Source organism: Ambystoma mexicanum, chromosome 8 (assembly GCF_040938575.1).
Source record: "Ambystoma mexicanum isolate Mex_15411 chromosome 8, UKY_AmexF1_1, whole genome shotgun sequence".
Taxonomy (NCBI): domain Eukaryota; kingdom Metazoa; phylum Chordata; class Amphibia; order Caudata; family Ambystomatidae; genus Ambystoma; species Ambystoma mexicanum.
Window position 1 is genome coordinate 1,478,219,825 of NC_090929.1, and position 18,949 is coordinate 1,478,238,773.

Sequence of the window (18,949 nt, forward strand, 5' to 3'; positions counted from 1 at the left end):
GCAGTAATTCCAATGATTTTTGGAATCAAAGTGAAAGATTCATCTCTGAAAATGTGTTGGACGTGACCATTTTCGTTTCCGCTGCCAATCAATCTCCAGTTCCGCACAGCGTTCTAAACTCCAAACTAATTTTTCACAACGGCTACCATTATCTAGTTCAGAGCAGAAGCTGCAGTTTTTCTTTTGGACACTCCAGTAGCATTGCATATAAACGACTCCCACAGTCATAACACATCTTCATAAGCGCATGGGTGACCGAATTCAGGTCATTGCAGGTCAGCCAATCACCTAACTGTTGGAAGAGTAAAAAGGCTCACCTTAGATCATTGTGCATGCGCATGAGCCTGTGCACGTGGCCTGCTAGACACGTTGCATGTCCTTCATTAATGGCAGCTCACAATTTCACTCAAAAAGCATCAGGTATTTTTCAAAACACCGTAACATTAAATAGTCTTATTCAACCAATGTGTTAACTTCCAAAGGGCATTTTTGGGCCAGAAAGTTATTGAGGGGTTTGGGGTAGGAGTGCAGTGGAACAAGGTGTAAATACATATTTCACCAACATACTGACAAAACTATAGGCCAGGCCAACCGACTATATTGTGTAGCTGCCTGACATACACTCTCAAGATTAGAATGGAGAAAAACAATCCCTTCAGCGCTTAACAGGGGACAAGGCCCTACAGAAACACATTGTATTTTTATTAATTTGCATTTATTTATCATATAATGAAAAGGTACTTTTGCAGGGAAATCTGACAGTTAGCTAGTTGCTTTAGGAACCTTTATCATCTAATAGCAGTAAATACCTTAAACATGCTGCTATTGGGGGAAGGAGATGGGAACAGTAAATGGGGACAACACAAGACAGAGTTGAGTAATTACAGTATGTACAGATGTAGTCATACATGCAAAACATTGCCAATTATGGTTATAAATCATTAGGTGGGAGGGTGGTAATTGCACTCTAATACATTGGGGGTTCCTTCCGGGAGGAGAAAGTGTTTTTAAAGGTGATCCTGAAACCACTAACTGTTTCAATGTCTTTAAAGTAAGGGGGTAGGGAGTTCCGGTGTTGAGGAGTCAGAAGGGTGAATTACTAGAAGCAAGAGACAGTACTGAAGGGACTGTGAACAGTTAGGCTGTAGAGTGCTTGAAAGAATAGAGTGTGGAGTATTTGTATCAATAGATAAATGAAGTAAGATTTGATCAAAAGAAGACAGAATTTAAATAGGGTGCGATTTTGCTTCAGTAACCACTCTCTGTGCTCAAGGATAGGTGGAGGCTGCATAGTGTGGTGTTCACAAAGTTCAATACCTAAATGAGTAGTGGAAAGGCATAATGGGAGTGTCACAAGAGAGGGCTGCAGGGGCAATGAGGACAGATTGGGCCTCATTACAAGTTTGGTGTAAGCTGTGCCGGTAGAACCGGCACAGCTGCACCCAAACTCGTAATATAACCGGCACCCGGCAATGGAAAATTACATGGGTATGCCGACCCTCGCCAGTACGCATTATTCCCCATTCCCATTTGAGCCCCCTAGGGATCAATGGGGATGGGGAGGTTAGATGCACAGGCACCATTCATAAATGGTGCCGGTGCATCCGTCGAGTTGTGCTCACGGGTGCCGGTCTGCCCGCCGGTCATACCGGGTGGGCAGAAAGGCACCCGCAAACACAACTCGTAGTTTGCCGGTCCGGTAGTAACGGTGCCGGTAGTTTACCGTTACTACCGGACCGGAAAACGTGTAATGACCCCCATTGTTTTTATGTTTAGGAGGAAAAAGTGCGAGTTATAAGGGATAAATGTTTCAGGTTGCTCTTAAAGAGAGCCCTACATAATGGGAGCATTTGGGATAAAGTAAGGAGGTCCGGGGGAACATTTTTAAGATAGGGGCAAAGGAGCATGGAAAAATCCATCAATTTCAGAAGAGAAAAAAATCAAGCAATGCAGCACCGCCAAGTGCATATTGGGCAGCAAATAGTTAGTTATTGATATATGTGAGAGAACAGCTCAGGGGCAAAGGAGGGGCATGGGAAGAAGATGTGAGTATTATAAGAACACAGATCATATGAAGTACAAAGGAGAGGGTGGGTTTGCAGAGAGGGGTATGGGGTATGATAAGCACATGACCAAGAATAGACCTTTGTGGGATGCCCCCCGGGAGATCATTTGCATTTATTTATCAAAGCTGCTCCTTTTCTATTTCATCAAAATAGAGAAGGAGCACCCAGCTAGCTGACAGGCCCTTAAAGCCATGATGTGGAAGAGTCTGAAGGTCGGAGGCATGGTCAACCGTATCAAGTGTCGCAGAGAGTTCAAGGGGAATGAGAATAGAAAAAAATGAGCAGGCATGAGAAGAGTGAGAGTAAGGGAGTTAGAGAGATTGGTAAACATTGTTTCCATGGAATGCCTGATGTGGAACACAGGCTGAAGTGTTCATGGAGTCACTTGGCCGGAAAGTAGGTAGTGATGTGATAGCAGACTACACATTTGAAAACTATGGAAAAGTGAAGAAGGATAGAGTTTATAGTTGGCTGTATTTTGGGTTCAGCAGTGGGCATCTTCAAAATGGGCATGGCAGTGGCTACCTCGACAGAAAGTAGGAATAAACTAGCAGTAGGTGTGAAGACGGGTGTGAGGTGGGAGCGTTACATGGGTATCAGCTCCCATACGGTGCTGCAAAGGCGTCTAAAGGAGCACTTGATGGGGTAGGAATCCAGGGGGATAATGCATTTTGAAGCCATGCAATGTGGTGGAACCTCTGAAAGGGAGATGGTTGTGATGGTTGGGTTGGCCAAGAGAAGGAAGGAGAAAGACAAGGGCAGATAGGGGTTTTATTAGCATAGAGATGTTGGAGAGAAAGTAGCTGGCAAAGCCATAAGGTGACTGTAAGGAGGAAAAAGAGGGTTGTTGAGGGGGGAGCATTGGCCATTTAATTTAGTGATTTTAGAGCAAGAGAGTGGATGATGGACAGAAGACGTTGAGATTGTGTGCAGTGCCATGTTTGTGGTCATCAGATAATGGAGGGTAACCATTAGATTGTCATTCAGAGAGGAGTTCTGCTAAAATATGTCGACATTGGTTATTGTAGGGAAGTCAAAGTCCCCTCTGAATAAACATAGGATTTCAGTAGGAAGAGATTGAGGAAGAGGTCAAGAAACTGTGGGTGTTGGGGTGATGATGGATAATCATGATAGTAGGAGGACTTGGTGTGAGAAGTTGAACAGCAAAGTATTCTAATAAAGAGGAGAGAAAGCCAGGATGACACAAGCGCACTTGATCATGAGGTCAACATTCCTACCTTTCTTAAAACGTGAGAAGAGTGAGAAAAGTTTGAAGAATCAGTTTGCAGTGTTGCACAATGTCAAGTGTGGGATTCATGTTTCAGTGACAGCAATCACAGTAAGTATGTTGAGAGTCAAAGAAGTCATGGGAAAGGTGGTTTTGAAACAGATAGCATTGGCATTACAGATTTACAGTTCTTGTCAGTTGGTGGACAGGAGAAGGCAGAAGATAGAGTGTGTGCTTAAGAGAGCTAAGGTAGGTAGATGAGGAGGCTGAAGGCTGTGTAGGTTGAGGCACCAGAGTGCTGTTGTAGAATGGGGAGGAGGATCAGTGTAGAGTGGGAAGGCACATGAGAGAGGGAGATTGTGGAGACCCCAGATGAAGTCCAATGCAACATCTGTGTCCTGCCAATCAGGAAGAAAGTGATACATTCATCCTTATCTAGTGAGTATGGTCTAAAAACCCTTGGAAATAATGGAATAAAAGGCTGTTGATAATCCAACAAGTTAAGGACTGAGATAAAGTTATATTCATTATCATAAGCAAATCATTTGTCACAAAGACAAGTCAACATTGGTTTTATAATTAGCTCTAAAGCTGGATTGAGAGAAGTCAAAGAAGCAAGGCTTTTTGAAGCATTTTTTCATAGTTCCCTCTAAATTATTTCCTGAAAGTCTGTGATTGTGAGAAGAAAACAGTTAGCTAAAAGTTAATAAAAAAGGCCTTTTTTTAAAAAAAAGGTGTGCAAATTAGTTTTTTTCAATATGTACCATCATCAAACGCGGCCTGCTTATGATCTTGACAACCACTGTGCCATTGTTCCAACGGTTATTGTAAGGAGGCTGTGACATCTTAAATAAGAGACTGTGAAGACTGCAGGTAAGGACACCCACTTCTTTTATTTTAAGATAAGTCATACACTAAAGGCCCCCAATGCAACAACTTGGCAAAGCTTGCTCTCTGCCTCTCTCTGTCCAGAAGACCCAAGGTGACCTCATCCTATAGAGTGCTCTGAGAGACATCCTACAGTGCTGAAGAAAATCATTTGTGGAGAGGACACAGGAGGACGGAAAGGGGAGGAGAAAGGAGGGAAGGAGGAAGGAAAGATCAAGGGTGCCACATGGAAGAAAAAATTATAATTACATTCCTAAGAGTATTTACTGAACCCAACCATGGAGCAACATTCTGAACATTCTGATGTGTGCGGGTAGCCATGCCGACAGCCAGTGTCCACCGGAGTGATGGGTTATACGTACGTAGCAGATTCAGTGGTGATTTATTATATGTGTGTCCGATCAGGTAGTGGTTTCCTCTGTCGATTCTTGCAGCTGCGATAAACAGTGACAGTCTATGCTTCAACAAATTGCAACTAGAGGAGTACAGGCTATACTTACAGGCTCTTCTATGTGGATAGCATGTTAATGTTAATGTTAAAGGATATTTGTACCGGAGTGGTCCCCTGGCGCTCTGGCGGTTCTGAAAAAAGGGAGGGATGGGGGAAGTTAGTGGGGATGAGCTGGAGAAGTGCAAGAGAGCAGTGATGTGCTGTTGGTGGCCTCAGCCCAGAATTCCATTTTCTGGGCTTGGGTTTTTATACTGTCGGAAGACGTTGTGTGCTGTTGTGCTGGTCTATGTGTGCTTTGTTTTGTTGTTGCAGTGTAGTGAAGTTTCTGCGGATTGTTGTGTTGTATGTTTGTGGTTGTGTTTGGTTAGAATTTGAGAGGTGTATGGAGAGGGTGAAGTTGTTAGTGGGTAGGTTAATTGGCTGCCTACGTGGTCTCTGTTTCCAGAGGCGGGCAGGCGTGTGTGCGTCCCTTGCAGTCTAGCCCAGAAAGCAATCCCAATCTTGTAGGTGGGCGGCATTGGTAAGCCTGGGTTCACTTCCTCCATGTGCTGAGGCCTGATTGGCATTCATCATCTTATTCGGTTGCTCATTCATGTTACCGCTCCTACCTCCTTTGGTATGTCGCAATGCTAACGCTAGCACTTATGTCCAGGGACGGCGTCTGCCTTCATTCACAACTCTCTTTGGTCCATGTCCCTGCCAATATCCACAGCTTAATTAGTGTGGCAAGTGCAAATGTTCACCCAACTTTATACAGGTATGATCTATGGTAGCATTTATCGAGTGAGTGAAGGTTGTTCGCTGGGAGTTTTCTAGGGACACCGGATTCTGTCCTTATGGGTGTCGTGTGTGTCCTAGTAGACATAGTGTTGTCTCTCTTGTTGTAGTAAGAGTTTCTTTATTCGGTTCTAGATGTTGTCATTGTCGTTGTAGATTTGTTCACTGGGAGTTGGCTACGGACACTGGATTTTGTCCTTATTGGTGTCGCTTGTGTCCTATTAAACATAGTGGTGTTTCTCTGTTGTAGTAAGAGTTTCTTTATTCGGTTCTAGATGTTGTCATTGTCGTCCTAGATTTGTCATCCTTTCATTGTGTTTCCCGTTTGGTGGTTTTGGTTTTTCAGTTTGCATCTGTGATGTTGAAGCAGTGGAGTAACCTTGCTGAAAATGTTGGTGGGGGGACATGACATCTGATGAAAAGGTGCCCCAGCCAAATGAATGGGGACAAAATGGTGTGCCATGAAAGTTGGGGGGGGACAAACACCCCGTCCCCCCCTAAAATTACGCCCATGTGTTGAAGAGCCAGGTTTTTATTAATTTTCTGAATTGTAGGTGGTCTTTGGTGTTTTTTATTTCTATTGGGATTGGGATGTTGTTCCAGGTTTTTGGGGCTAAGTGGGAGAAGGAGGAGAAGGAGGAGCCCCCAAGTTTTTACTTAAATTATGGTTTTTCTTCCAGATGGATTTCGTTGCTTGATCTGAGGAGTCTTGTTGGCTTGTAGATTGCTAGTTTCTTTTGCAGGCATTCAGCTACTTGTACGCTGATTGCCCTGTTTGTTATGCACATTTTTTGAAGGTGATGCAATGTTTGACTGGAAGTCAGTGCAGTGTTTTTAGGGCTGGAGTGATGTGGTCTCTTCTGGATAGTTTGAGGAGGAGTCTGGCTGCTGCGTTTAGGATCTGTTGTAGCTTCTTCATGAGGTATTCTGGTGTCCAGAGATAGATGCTGTTTGCATAGTCAATTCTTGACATGATTAGGGCGACGATTGTGAGTGTTTTGTGGGTGAAGGAGAGGAAAGGTAAGATTCTTCTTGCAGTGTGAAGGAGGAAGAAGCATTTCTTGATAATTGCATTTATTTGTGGTTCTAAGGTGGCATGGCAAATCTACCTAGATATTGTGCATGTACTGAACCTTCGCATTTGTTACCTTTACCATGGGTGGCCCACCCTGTAGTTCATTCATGCACAATACCCACACATCCCTCAAGTCCTCAATGTAAAGCTATTAGTAGTGGTGGGTGGGCTACACTCGTTTAAAATTAGATTTTATTGACGTCAAGGCACAGTATTATTGCTACACCAACATCAACACAGAAATACACTCTTATTCTCAGAGAAGCAAAGGAGTTTATTGAGGCAATCCCGTTGACAGACATGCAGGTTTTTCTGGTAAAAATCAGGATGTTTCTTAACTCAGCTACACAGAGATTTGCTATAACCTACTTCATAAGGTGGAAGTAAAATGCGATTGTTGTTATACAAAACATCCATGAGGTAAACCATCTCCTGTATATTTTTTCAGTCAATGTTACGTAATATAATTAATATCATGTTTTATGTATAGCACAAGGAAATGACCTAAAAGGGCACTAAGGCCCTATATGCAAGCTGAGTATAAGTTCATCTTTAGCAGAACTCTTTAACGTCTGAAGCAATAGGTTTTCAGATAACTGCAAAAGATACTGAAAGATTATATTCATGATTGGGCATACCATTGTCTCCCTACCTCAACCAAGAAGGCGTGATCACCCCACTTTTTGTAGCAGGTTGGAGGGATGTTTATCATGTGTCATGCATAGTTTCTGGGAAGGATGATTGTACCTGAATTTGTTCTGTTGAAACTTAATACTGATCGGATCGAACCCTTTATCTTCCAGGCATAATTCTTTAAAATCTTCTAGCGACTGTTACTCAAAGGAGCTGAGCCAAACCTGGTGATATGTGGAATACTTTCAGGATCTTAAGAAGGATCCAAGTTGCATGTGTCAGCAGTAGCTTGTTCAAGTCTCTTTTAGAAGTGCTAGATACACTGACTTGCAATAGTCGAATCTAGTGGCAATGCGTGCTTCCATTAATATCACTTGATGGTTAAAGGAAAATAATGTGAAACCCTGTGCAGTGTTCCAATTTGAGCAAAACATGTGTTCATATTTTTATTTTATTTAAGAAGACATTTTTAGTTGTTTGTCTAGTTTAATTCCGAGATTGTGCACTAGTGTGGCCAGTCCAAGAGTCAGGATGCAAACTTGAGGTCATGTAGAATTGTCCTATTCGAATTTTGGGTTGGCACAGCTCATTATTTCAATCATCTATACATTCACTGCTGTTTTATAGGCCATACATGTGGTTATTTTAGGAGATTTGTCTATACTGAGCAGTGTTTGTGTATAATACACATATGTGTATAAAATAAGAAAATATGTAATAAAAGAGTATTCAATGAAGAATGTTGGCAAGAGGTTGCAAATATAAATTAAAAAGGAATGGCAAGAGGGCTAATCCTGGATGGTGTGCTGTTGCGCAGTAGCTATTATTTTCGCATGGCCCCAATAACACTGACTGAGAATGGTATAGCGGGAATGATGTCAGCCAATCAAGGACCGTACCAGAAAAATCCAGTTAAGTGCATTACACCCCCAAAAAAGGGCTTTACCCAATATCACAACACCCTCATCTCAGTTCAGACTGCTGTTTTTTCCAAAAAGGGATGCATGCATCTTATTAGTTTCAACCACACTAACTCAAAGTCAACTCAAAGTAATGACTCTACTGTCTCTAATTAGTGTCTCTTTCCCTAAGAACAATGTATGTGATGCCTTTTTAAATAAACAGTACCATAATCCTAATCTCCAGTTCACCTATTAAGAAATCTTACAGTGACCAACGTGAGACAAAGTAACAGAAGAAAAAAAGAAATGTTAAAAGGCTCCAATACTTCTGTAAAAACCATACTCTGAATGTATTATATGACCCAATGGGAGTGCATAGCTAAGAAAGTGGTGATTCTAATGAAGAAGCACTCGAATTGTTCATGGATGCTGTCCTAAAATATGGTCAATCGGTTTCTGCAATCCAAAATGAGTTGCATTCCTCAAGACCAAAAAGACCCGTTCTTCTAGGATCCATCCTTCCAACTTACTAGTTTATATCAAAATTATAATTTTGCGTCCCAGAATTTATTTACTTTTGGTGCAGATGGACTCTACAACAGTGTCAGTCTAGAAATACGGATACCTCTACTTTGACACCGCAACGCATTTTGGTGGCCGTGGGCCAACCGTTTCATGCACGATATGACAGAATATGGGTTTTCGAGTTTGCCAATGAGCGGCCATTTTGATGTAACAAGAATCACCATTTTGTTTTCTAACCATTGCTCATTGCTTTCTGTTCCTATTGCTTCGCAGTATATTTTCCGTTTACTCTGCTCGACTGTGAAACATTGTTGTCTGTATGTGAAAAGGACAAGGCCGCAGGGCCGTGAGGATAAAAAGAGTTCGCTGAAACACAAACGTAGGCAGCGCCAGGAAGAATGACCGGCTCCCTCCCGAATGTAGCCTTGAAGCAGAGCTGCAGGGCATTTAATCATTTCACAGCTGCCAGCCAGTCTCGTTATATGGTAGAATATGTTAGAATAATACCGCTAAAGGCTTGAATTATGCTTTTCTTGCGGCCCCCTTTTGCTGAACCCGCTAGAGCATGTCGGCTCCCAGGACACGAATAGTACCTGATAGATACAAGGCCCAGAATGCAACTCCCCCCCGTATGTAGTTCGCTTCCAAGAACAGAAGCGCCGTGCTCTATTCAATAACCGAAAGATGCCTTCGCACTCACAAATTGCAAATTGTTACTAGAATAGATGTTTGAAGGTGTCATAGTGGTCGGAGATGGCCATCATCACACCAAGTTCAAAGAAACCCAATAAAGGGGGGTGTTGAACATGTCATAGCTGATTGTTTGATATGCATTTTGTATATATGTAACTGATGTACGTAATTCACTCTCTTGCGTCCCTCGAGGTCTAGAGATACACGTCGCGGGGCGTGAGACCGAGTTGGCCAACTGAGACTTTTGCTTTGCAATAAAACCCTAGCTTTGGGAATACAACCTCGTGTCTGGCGTCTCTATCGTGTGTGGTGACTCACCTTGTTTCCATAGACGTCAGGGTCCCCTAGGGGCCCCTTTCAAGATGGTGCCCGAATAGGAACCCTCCCCCACTTGTTCCTTCGCGTAACGTTGTAATTGAGAAAGGCAAAGAACGGCAAGGACGGGACGATCTAGCCGGGATCAAGAGGTGTTTGGGGCGCCCTGTAAAAGTGATGAGAGACTCCTTTGCAGATCTGCACACATCTGATCCCTGATCGACGTGCCTTGCTAGAGAACAAGGAGGCGAGGGTCCTGAAACAAGGCGGAAGCCAAGAAACGCAGACACAACGTCCTTTGGTGCGTCAGTATACAGACGACTTGATTTATCAGGTGCGTCATTCCCCGATTCAAAGTATCCTGATATTGGTTGAGAGTTGACTTTGCAAAATCAAACGCCCTAGGTAAGGTTGATTAGCCAGGGGGAAGGTTGAAGCATGCCTGGGGTATTGTCCACCCTAGCGGGGTTTTCCCGCTGTGGTAGACAATCTTTGGAAGATTGTCAAATTGTACCACCTGGGGGAACGCCGGCGTATGAGATGTATGTGAAGTATGGAGTGGGTGCGATAATATTCTGTGACACTTGGCATAGGCAAACCAGAAAGCAACAAGACCATCAGTGGCCGATTAATGGTAGTTTTGAGATGGCGAGGATAGATAACTTGGAAAGGGTGTTGATAAGAAAGAAAGCGCGTCCTGCAGCATTTGAGACTATTAAAGACTGGAGAAAGGAAGCAATGCTCCGATTTAAAAGCAGAGCAAAGCATGCGCGCAGGCATAAATCAAAAGGTGAGGTAGCAGAAGAAAAAGAAGAGGAGGAGTGGACTGAGAGTCGAAGAAGGGCAGGCAGGCGTGACCAGTTGAATATAGAAAAGATATACCCACAACGAGAATTACACATAGCAGATGAATTGATAGAAAATATATTGACCCATACAAAACAAGGCCCAAGATCAGAAGTAAGACCAGACACGTCAGTAGCTATTGCCCAGACCCCGGCCGTAGCCCAAGCTCCCCCTCCGGTAGCTCAAGCCCTCCCACAGCCACAGACCGCGCACGTAACACTTCCTATTAGCCAACCAGGCCCACAACAGACATTCCCTGTTCCCATTGTCCCATCCGCACCTCCCGCCTTAGACACAGACTCGGTACCGTCGGTTCCTCCCGGGGTTGAAGTTGAAACTGCGGGGGCAAGAGGCGGGACTGACCAAAGGGGGTGCACGAGGGTAACCCGCAGCGCAATCAGCAAAGAAAGGAAGGTGGAATTGCAGCAACAGGCAGAGATGTATATAGACGGGAATGATGGGACGGCAACATTGGCTTCGATATATGACTTCCGTAGAAGCAACGAAAGACAGGTAGTGTTGGAATGCATGGGTGAATATTTGGTGGAGAAATGGAAACAGCTAATTGGGAAATTACCACCGCAGCGATTGTTAGATTTGAATGCATTAGCACGCTGTAGGGAGAGGGATGAAGAAGTGAGAGAACATGTGTATAGACTTTTTGAGCTTAAAGATCAATTAGATAATGATTATGCCGAAATGTTTACTGCACCTGGGTACAGGAGTAGAGATATCGGGAGAAATAGGAAGGAAACTGTAGAGCCATATATAGAACGACGACATTCGATGTCGTCAGTACAAAGGGGCGACAAGTTAAAAGTATGTATGCGAGAAGCGTTTAGATGGATGTCAGATCCTAGTATTCCCACAATGGAGATACACGAGATATTTGATGAATATTCCATGCCTATGAAAAGAAAAGCGCTACAATCGATGGTTGAACATTTATTAGATAAAGATATAAAAAACGATAAGGCCAGCCCGCCCGAAATAATGGCAGTATATAGAAGAGCACTAGAGCGAGGGACAGGAGAAACAACCCTATCATTGGATCTGGGAATATTGTTACATCTAAGAGAAGGGGGAGGGACGGTAAGTTGGGCATTTCCTATGAGAGAGGTCCCACCTACGTTTGTGCCCAAAGTAGAGGTTCCCGCAGTGGGCGGTGCAGCGGCGCAGGTGACACCAGCCCATTACACCACCCAATATGTGCATGTCCCCTTTTCCAGACAGGAGGTGAACAACATAAAGCAGACGATTCCTGATATAAGAAAGAAAGCTGCAGGGTTTTACAAGGAAGTAGAGTCCTGCCTACAATCATCTGTGCTTACCATGGGTGATATAGACCTAATATTCCCGGTGATCCTGCCAGCAGACATATGGAAACAAATAAGGAAGGTAGATGACACAACGGCCTTTGGCGCCACATGGGCGGACTTGATAATAGAAGATAGAAATAAAGCAGTTGGAGGGACACCAGAAGCGAACCTGGCGGTGTTACCAGCACGTATAGTACAGAAGTTAAAAACAATTGTCCCAGAGAAAAGAATCCAATGGGACAAATTGATTGCGTGTGTACAAGGCAAAGATGAGTTGGCTACATATTATTTTAATAGATTTGAGGAAGTATTCACAGACTTCAGCGGGCAGGATGTGGGTTCAGAAGCAGGAAAGAGGTTATTTGTTGACAAATATGTGAGGGGGTTAAAACTTCCAATTCAGGATCTAATAATGACATCAGAGAGTGCATGGCAAGCAAAAACATTGGGCGAAGTACTGCACATGGCCCAATATTATGAGCGAGAGTGACTGCAGGAAAAGGAAAAGAAGAGAGGGATAGGGTAAATCTAAAGACACGAGTATTAATGCAGCAAGTAGTAGGACATAATAGAGGGCGAGGGAACGCACAAGGAAGGAGTAGTTCGAATATGCATGGGGGAACAGTGGGGGCTAATCAGTGTGCATATTGTAAAGAGGAAGGACATTGGCGAGTGCAATGCCCGCATCTACAGAATAGAAATGGGTCTGGTCAGAGGAGACAGCATAGAGGACACCCAGGAGCGAATGGACCAAATAGGAATAGTATGCAGCAGCATCATAATAACAGAGGTAATCAAAACCAAGGCCAAAACCAAAATGCCTCAAACCAGAGTCAGGGACAGCAAAATCAACAATATGGAAATCAGAGTGGGGGAAATAGAGGGAAGAGTGGAAATGTTTTCGATACACAGCTAAACACGTATTACAGTAATAGTAATGATTACACATCGGACGATGTGTTATTTCCCCAATAGGACAGCCCAGGACAGGGGTTGGAACCAGTGTCTATTCCCGTGAATCAGAGAGGACCCTACGTAGAAATGAGAGTCGGGAATGAGGAGCACCACTTTCTTGTAGATACAGGAGCACAGAAGTGTTCAATAGACCATCACTTGGTTCTGAATATACCACTGTCAGGGCAAAAGAATATTTCCGTAGGGTTCGCAGGTACACCAGTCATAAACCCAGTGTCCAAACCAGTCCCAGTTACCATAGGACCATTTACCGAACATTGTCCTTTCCTTCTAACAGAAAATTGTGGAGAAAATTTGTTGGGATTAAATTTGTTGAAAAAACTAGGCTCTGTTATACATTGCACAGCAGACGGAGTGTTTCTAACGATATGGCCACACAATGCCCCTGTGTCAGAATTCATGTCTGAAGCGTTACCAGGGGAACTAAGTAAAGTACCAACCTGTATATGGGCAATGCATGACAACGATGTGGGGTGTTTAAAGATAGAGCCAGTAAAGATTATTTTGAAAGAAGGTGTTACCCTACCGCGAATACCCCAATACAAAATTTCGGTTGAAGGTGAGAAAGGATTGAAGAGTATTGTTACCGATTTGGTGAAATTAGGGGTAATAGAGGAAATCACAGGCAGTACATGCAACAGCCCGATTCTTCCGGTTTATAAAAAAGGAGGTAATGAGGTACCATACCGTTTCATAATTGATCTACGCGGATTGAATAAGGTAGTAGATCCGCAATTTCCTCTAGTGCCAGACGTCACTACAATATTGACAATGATACCTGTTTCAGCGGAATATTTTAGTGTAATAGATTTGAAAAAGCATTCTTTAGTATTCCAGTGGACAAGGACAGTAGATATTTGTTCGCTTTCACATTAGGAGGACGATCATTTACATTTACGCGGATTCCGCAAGGTTATACGGAAAGTCCAATATTTACAGTAGAGCATTAAAAGAACAGCTAGACATGCTGGAATTACCCATGGGTTGTGTACTTTTGCAATACATAGATGATTTATTGCTAGCTGTAGCAGAGGAGATTTGTAAAGAAAGCACTGTATTACTACTGTCACAACTAGCGGCACATGGCCATAAAGCTAGTTTGAAGACATTTCAGTATAATCGAAAGGAGGTGGCTTATTTGGGCTACCTACTTTCGAAAGGAGGGAGAAGACTAACGCCAGAACGCATAGAAAGTATTTCTTGTATGCCTATTCCAAAGACACAAAAAGGAGTCAGAGCCATAATAGGCATGGCTTCATATTGCCGACAATGGATTGGTAATTTTGCGTTCATTGTGAAACCATTAGTGAATTTAACTAGAACGGATGCGGTTATGCCTTTTCAGTGGGATGAGGAATGTCAGAGAGCATTTGATGGATTGAAAATTGCATTATGCTCGGCTCCAGTTTTGGGTATGCCGATCTATGAGAACATTTTTAGACTATTTGTGTGTGAAAGTGAAGGATGTGCATTGGCGGTTTTGACACAGGAACAAGGTGGAAGAAATAGGCTGGGCGGCGATATTTCTTCTGCGCTGGACCCTGTAGCGCACGCACTACCACGATGTTTGCGATCTGTCGCGGCGGCTGCTGCGTCAGTGAAACAAACAGAAGGGATGGTATTGGGGCACACTTTAATTCTGATGGTGCCACATGCCATAGACGTTCTATTAAATAGGACACAGACGCAACACCTCATCTCTGCTAGATTGACAAGATATGAGATTATCTTGTTCGCACCGCATATACAAATTATGAGGTGTAGCGCTTTGAATCCTGCAGAATTAATGCCACTGACCTTAAAAGAAATTGGGAAGAATGAATCACCCCCCTCCCATGATTGCTTAATGGTCACTGAGGAAGAAACCAAGGGAAGAGTTGATTTAAGTGATATTCCACAGAAAGAGCCGGATGGAGAGTTATTTTGTGACGGCTCATGTTTTAAATTACCAGATGGCACGACAACTGCTGCATACGCTATCACTACCTTAGAGAGTGTTGTAGAAAGTAAAAGAATCCCCTATAATTCAGCACAAGCCGCAGAAATAATAGCATTGACCAGAGTCTGCGAGATTTCTGAAAATTTGAATGTGAATATATATACTGATAGTCAGTATGCTTTTGGAGTGGTTCATAACATTGGTCGACTCTGGGCTGAGAGAGGGTTTCTGGCATCACATGGTGCCAGAATTCAACATGGCCCTTTGATTGCACGATTGCTGTCTGCACTCACGTTTCCAAATCGCCTAGCAATAGTGAAATGCGAGGCATATTAAAAAGTAACATTGAAAATTAGAAGAGGGAAACGCGTTTGCAGACAGAATTGCGAAACAAACTGCCACTGATTTGAATACCAAGATGATGACGGTCCAGACAGAGGAAGTACCCTGTATGATAGAAGATGGAGTTGCGACTGTCAAAGAAATGCAGGCCGTGGCTACGGCCGATGAAATACAGGGATGGGCAGAGGGATCTGCTGAGTTGGATTTGGAAGGTTGTTGGGTGGACAAGGGAACTAGGAACTGGATGTTGCCAAATTCGTATGTGACTGCAATGGTCACAATGGCCCACAGCCCTACGCACATCTGTGCAAAGAAAATGATACAGCACCTTTCTACAGTATGGCAGAATGTAAACATAAAAAAGAATGCAGAGAGGTTGGTGCAGAACTGTATCACGTGTTTACAACACAATGTAGGAAAGGGAACAGTGACTCCAACAGGCGGTTTTGGCCCGCCCTCCATGCCGTTTGAGGTAGTTCATTTTGATTTCATAGAGATGGAGAGGTGCCAAAACATAAAACACATCTTGGTGGTGATCTTTGCATTCAGTAAGTGGGTGGAGGCATATCCTTTGAAAGATTGCACAGCAATGAGTACGGCAAAAGTAATGTTAAAGGAGTATTTTTCCAGATTTGGCTTGCCTCGGGTCCTATGGTCTGATAATGGACCGCATTTTGTGGGTGCAGTGGTATTACAGATATGTGCTGGTCTCCAGATTGATAAGAGATTCCATAGTTCAAGGCATCCGAGTTCTGCCGGTCTTGTGGAGAGGCACAACGGGATTCTTAAATCAAAGATTAGCAAGATGTGTGCGGGAAGCAAGTTGAGTTGGGCGGGTGCATTACCAATAGCACTATCATACATGCGTACGTCTGTATAGGCTAAAACTGGGCTCTCCCCGTACGAAATCGTAATGGGGAGGCCGGCAAATGTTTGGTGCGGACCTCAGCCAAAACGACTTAGTGAGATAAACATCCTGTGCTTAGTACTTATTGTGGCCTTTTAATGCAGAAATTGTGTTTGATTCATCAGCAGGTGCAGGAGGCATTACCAGTGAGATACACCGGTCCGGGGCACGTGCTGGAGCCAGGATACTGGGTGCTGCTCAAACTTTTTGAAAGAAAGTCATTATTAGCACCCAGGTGGAGCGGGCCCCGTCAAGTACTTTTGGCGACGCAGACGGCAATATGGGTGGATGGAAGGAAGTCGTGGATCCATGCCACCCATGCCAAAAGGATTCCAACTGCACTGAAGGTTTTGCCTGACACTGATGACCGGAAAGAGGCAGCGGTCCCAGAAACTAAAGAAACTGTTGCCAGTGAGCAGCCACCTAATCTGCCAAAACGAGAAGTGAAACTCGAAACAAAGCCTGAGACAATTGCCAAAGAGGGGGAAGGGCAAAGAGTGCCCCAACGTTGCCCAGCAGAATCGACATCAATGCTGACCGACGTGAAATCTGCCTTGCAGATACCAGCAAAACCAAATCGTGTACCCCTTTGGCGCCCACCAGCACTTGCCAGCACGCCAAAAAACGGATCTGCATCATTGGCGCAGCGCACACCAGCACCTGAAGTAGCGCCACAGGGTGACTTCAAGCATGAATCTGAAAGTGCACCGGCACTGTTCACGGATCATATGATACCAGGAGCAAGGTGATACAACCTGCGGCCTCGGAAGACAAAGTGATCCGCAGTCTTTTTTGGTGTTTATGTCAACCTCTGGTTCAGCTCATGGATGGAGAAGGAACCAGAGGTGTAGAGGAGAGAAGCGTGAGAATTGTGCAAATCAGACAATTCAAGACTCGCGGCTCCTCAGTGCGATCATAAAAAGTACATGTGTCCGGAACCAGAGCGGACAAGCTGGGCGTACATTATACTGAGGCGATAACTGATCAAAGGTCCTCTGAGCAGTATAAGAAGGGACAAGTGATCTCGCCTAAAAACGAATAATCGAATCCAGGCTAAAAAAGACAGGCAAAACTGAACTGTGACAATTCCATTGAACTTATTAACATCAGAGCAAGCACGACAAAGAAAGATATCCACAACGAGCTGTGATAAAAAAGAAGAAGGACGACGAGAAACATGCCGGGACCGGTTCCAGCCTCCTCCTGCACCACAACCGCTGAGAATGGGTCAGTTATAAAGACTATAAGTTTAAGAAAAACGCATGGTAAAACAAATTGTATGCTGGCACTAACGATAATAATGTGCTTTATGAGCGTGGTAGCACCAATATCGACAGCCCTAATATTATGGTGGGTAGAAACAATACACCCATTAGAAATGTTTTTACCAATAATTAATATATCCACTACTGAAAGCCCGGTTCAGGTGATCACTTATACCCTACCCCCAATGGAAGAAAAACAGAGGGAAGGTTTTGGAAATAACACCTTACTGCTGATAATGAACATGACACATGCAATCCTGAAGAAAACAAACTGCTGGGTATGTGCCCATTTACCACAATATGCCGGAAAAGGAATAGGGTGGTATGTGCAGCCATTACCATTAAGTTCTGCATGTAGTGCATCTTTAGGTGCAATGTTCTATGGGAAATACAATGAGAGTAATACGGGTCAATTAGACAGAACCGACATGAATGAGTTTGAGGAGATAATAATGAAGCCTGTGGGTTGTTCCATTTTCCATAAAGCACAAGTAATAGCCCCAGAGCCCGCGAGGAAAAGTACACGGAAGATAACACGACAAAATAGACGAGATAGATTGTCCCCACCAGAAAAAAACATCTGTAATGACGTTTCGTGTAAGAACAGAAGGGGACAAAGATGCAATTCCCCCATCTTACACAGTGAATTATAGCCCAAGAACTGTCCCTTTTTGTCTAAAAAAGAAAGGCTCTTTTTCAGTCGGAACATATACTGGTTGTATGAATACAGTGGTACTAAAATGGGAAATAGAACCAGTATACGTAGGTGATGCAGTTTATTTCATATGTGGAGAGAAAGCATACCCTTGGTTGCCCAGAAACTGGGGAGGTACATGTTACCTAGGGCTACTGTTCCCAGGAGTATTCCTCTTAGAAACAGCAGCCATGGCCAGATTATCCAAAACTAGAGTCAAAAGGACTGACAAAGGTGTTTTAATAGCAACTGATGTAGTGAAATCATTCAGAAGAAAGAGGAATAAGGTTAATGACGCTGCATAATAGAATAGCTCTCGATGTAATCCTGGTTGATCGTGGGGGAATTTGCAAAATAGTGGGATTAGCATGTTGCGTTTATGTCGATGACTATTCCCCCACGATCTTTGAAGCAATAAAGAAAATGCACGTTCTAAGTTCTGAACTCCCCATTGGAGAAGGGAACTGGGGAATAGGATCTTGGTTTTGGGGAATACTACGATCTTGGGGATGGAAGTTGATCTCAATATTAGTAGTGGTGTTCGGAATATTCCTAACATGCTGTTGTTGTATACATTGTTTACCCATAGTTTGCACAGAGGTAACTGAGGGATGTACGGAAGGATGCATGCATATGATAACAAAGAAAAAACAACCTCCTGACCGAACTAGCCCAGACCCAAATGAGATGAGAGCAGTAAAAGAGTTGATGGCAATAGATGATGATAAAGACAATGATGTCCACGATAACATGCAAAACTCAGACATAAGTACTTCAGATTCATCATCAATAGAGGAGGTTTCAATAAATAGATGAGACGTTTGTCATACGGCCAAAGGAGGGTTTGTCAGTTTAGAAATACGGATACCTCTACTTTGAGCCTGCAACGCATTTTGGTGGCCGTGGGCCAACCGTCTCATGCACGATATGACAGAATATAGGTTTTCGAGTTTGCCAATGAGCGGCCATTTTGATGTAACAACAATCGCCATTTTGTTTTCTAACCATTGCTCATTGCTTTCTGTTCCTATTGCTTCGCAGTATATTTTCCGCTTACACTGCTCGACTGTGAAACTTTGTTGTCTGTATGTGAAAAGGACAAGGCCGCA